This window comes from Hyperolius riggenbachi, chromosome 6 (assembly GCF_040937935.1).
Source record: "Hyperolius riggenbachi isolate aHypRig1 chromosome 6, aHypRig1.pri, whole genome shotgun sequence".
Classification (NCBI taxonomy): domain Eukaryota; kingdom Metazoa; phylum Chordata; class Amphibia; order Anura; family Hyperoliidae; genus Hyperolius; species Hyperolius riggenbachi.
Window position 1 is genome coordinate 185020272 of NC_090651.1, and position 3782 is coordinate 185024053.

Consider the following 3782-nt stretch of genomic DNA (forward strand, 5'->3'; position numbering starts at 1 on the left):
AGTGGGCCTTGTGGTGGAAAGAGTATCTTTTTTACAAAGATTGATAATTTCCTTCCAAGTTTTCAAGGAGTTGGCTGTGATAGGATTCTGAATATTTTGGTTCATCTTCCATATCATTCTTGATTTTAAGTATAACTTAAGAGAACCATGTGGAAGCTGTTCTTCTTCTATTGATATCCACTGTTTAGAGTAATCTTCCATCCATATTGACCTAACTTGGTCTAAGACCGCTGCTTTGTAATAGTACTCAAGTTTGGGCACTCCTAATCCTAAATTCGAAACATGGGAGGTGGTGATTTTATTTGAAATTCTGGACTTCTTACCCATGAATATATATTTATTAAGGTCTTGTTGGAGTTTGTTAAAGAATGTTTGAGGCACCTTTATAGGAAGGGTTCTAAATAAATAGAGAAGTTGTGGAAGTACCATCATTTTCATTGCCGCTGCTCTACCCATCCAAGAAAATTCCAGTTTTGCCAATGAGTCTAATTTGGTTTTAAATTTGCTCAGCCAAGGGCTGTAGTTTTCTTTGTATAATTGGGAAATTTTGGGGGTAATTTGTACACCTAGATATTTAAATGATTTCTCACTCCATGAGTAATGGCAGGACTTCCTGAGGCCATCCTTCATTTTTTGTGGGACATTACATGGTAATACTACCGTTTTTTTCTGGTTTAATTTATAATATGAGACCATTGCATAATCATCGAGTTCTTTTTGTACATTTGGCATTGACGTGATAGGTTTTTGCAGATATATGATAACGTCATCTGCGTAAAGGCCTAGTTTGTGGGTGGTTTTGCCTGATTTAATTCCATGAATTTGGGGATTGTTTCTAATTTTTTGGGCTAATGGTTCTATTGATAAGTTGAAAATCAAAGGTGAGAGGGGACATCCCTGGCGGGTACCATTCTTGATGTCAAATGAACATGACAAGGAGCCTGAGGACATTACTCTGGCCGAGGGTTGGGTATAAAGAGCCAGGATTGCTCTATGTAGAAATTCTGGAAATCCGAATTTAGTTAGTACTTTAGAGAGATATAACCAATTGACTCTGTCGAACGCCTTCTCCGCGTCTAAGGAGACTAGGAGGGTAGGCGTCCGACAGAGTCCTAGTCCATGTATCAAACCCAGTAGCTTTCGTGTTCCGTCACCTGTGGATCTACCAGTGGTGAACCCGACCTGATCCGGATGTATTAGTTGTGGCATCAGTGGTGCCAGTCTGTTAGCTAAAATTTTTGCGTATAGTTTGACGTCCGTGTTTAGTAATGAGATTGGTCTATAGCTACCCGGGTCAAGGGGGTCTTTGTCTTCTTTGGGTATTGTCGAGATTAAAGCTGTCAACGATTCCCTGGGAAAAGCACCTTGGACTACTATTTCATTGAATAAATCAGTTAGAGGTTTAATTAATATTTTTGTAAATTTTTTATAATAGTCGTTGATGTAACCATCTGGTCCAGGTGCTTTATCCTTCTTAAGAGAAGCAATGGCAGCTTCAACCTCTTGTTGGCGAATGGGGACATTTAAAGATTTTTGTTCAAAGTCTGTTAATTTGGGTAGATCTACTTTCTCTAGGTATTTATCTATCTCTAACGAGGTCGGGGAGTGAGTATGTGGGTCTTTTTCTAAGTTGTAGAGGTCCTCATAGTAAGTAGCTAATGCGTCAACAATGTCCTGGGGATGGTGGAGTTCGGTCTTTGTCTTGGGGTGTCTAATCTTCAAAATTCTTTGTTGGATTCTTTTCCCTTTTATTTTCCTAGCCATGGCCTTCCCTGCTCTGTTTCTGTCGTAATACCAGTGTTCTTTAAGTATTGTCTGCCATTTGTCGTATTGGGAATATAAACAGTCAGCTAATTCCTGTCTGGTCTGTTCTAGCATCCGGATCAGGTCAGGTCTCTTTCCAGAAAACACTTCCCCTTCTAAGGATCTGATTTTGTTCAGGAGGAGATTTGTCTTCTCTCTCTGTTTTTTTTTCTGAATGGCACCATGTTTCATGAACACGCCACGCATAAATGCTTTGTGTGCATTCCAAATGTTTGTCTTGGATACATCTTCTGTATTGTTAAATTTAAAAAATTCTATTAATTCATTGTGTATAAGAGAGGAAGTGTGTTCCGAATTGAGAATGTATTTATTGAGTTTCCATACAGGTTGTTGAAGGGGTGTATTGTTGAGCTGAATTTTGATTATTAATGGTGAGTGGTCCGACCAAATTCTAGGAGCAATATCAATGTCTGTGACTAGTGGTAGGGAGAACCTGTCTGTTAAGCAGAGGTCGATTCTAGTGAAAGATTGATGGATCGGCGAGTAATAAGTGTATTGTTTATCATTGGGATGCATACATCTCCATGTATCGAAGAGTTCAGAGTTTATTAGGGAGCTTTGTAAGATTGAGTGGTCTGTTCTAGATTTAGTTGTACAATCCACTTGAGGGTCAACTACGGAATTAAAGTCTCCGACTATAAAGAGCTTACCCTCTGTTTTTTTGGCAATTATTTTTAGTTTTTTGTTTATAAATTGTATCTGGTGAGAGTTGGGAGAATACAGATTAGCAAATGTATAAACTTGGGAATTAATTGTACCTTTTACAATGACTAGCCGACCATCGTCACTAGAGTAGGTATCCTTCACCACCAGTCCCAGGGCATCCTTTACTGCTATACATACACCAGCCTTTCTTTTGTTGCTCTTTATATTAGAATGAAACATTTGTGAGAATTGGTGTATTTTGTATCTGTCTGTTGATAATTTTGTCAGGTGGGTTTCTTGCAAACAAATTATATCCGCATTTTGTTCTTTTATCAATTTCTGGACCAGAAAGCGCTTCCTACAAGAGTTTAAGCCTCTTACGTTAAGGGACACTAATCTAAAGTTTTGAGCCATGTGTGTTTATGTGTTTGTTGCTGAACCGTGGACCTTGTGTCTTATTTGGTTCATTCCAACCATTTTTCAGGACATATAATTCAACAATAATATCGTCATCGTACCCATGTAAATCTTCCCTGGCTGAAAATAAAAGGGTTAGTTGATAAAACCATATATTAAAATTGTACCTAATTGAGCAACAACAGAGGAAATGACAACATAACAAGATAAAAAGAATACTTAAAATGAATGGCAGCTTCACAGGCATCCGGTTCTACCGTTAGCAACTGCCACTACGGATAGTCCTTACTCGAACGAAGAAGCAGAGTAGATAAGGACCTGTAAATAGAAGAGGAAAACAACTTCCAACGGGAAGAAGAAAATAAGAAAGGAGTAACCTACAATAAGGTCCAGGGACCTATCTAGGTCAGCGTCCACCAATGTGGACTCGGCAAGGATGTCCTCCTAAAGGGATAGTCCCAGGGAGAAGATCACTTGGGGGAAAATAAGTTTGTGGTAGGACACTTGTATGTTCATGTGTCACCTGTTGCCCCAGCTGATTTTTCATCCTCTAGTTGTGGTTGGTGTTCAGTTGTATCCATGGCAGCATGAACAGATGAGGTCTGCTTGAATGGATTGGGTTTAATTGAAGATGGTTTAGGCGAAATAGGAGGTCTGTAAGTTTTGTCTCTTTGTTGTTGTTCTCTTGGGATAACAATAGGAATGTTCCACTTGTAGAGAAGATCCTTCCCCTCTTTTGGTGTTTTGACCACATGCTTTACTCCGTTGTCATCAATAATGAGTTTGATAGGGAAGCCCCAGGAGTATTTAATTTTCTTGTAACGCAGTGTAGTGGTTACCTGGGAGAAATCACGTCTAGCTTTGAGGGTAGCTTGGGAAAGGTCTTGGTAGAGTCT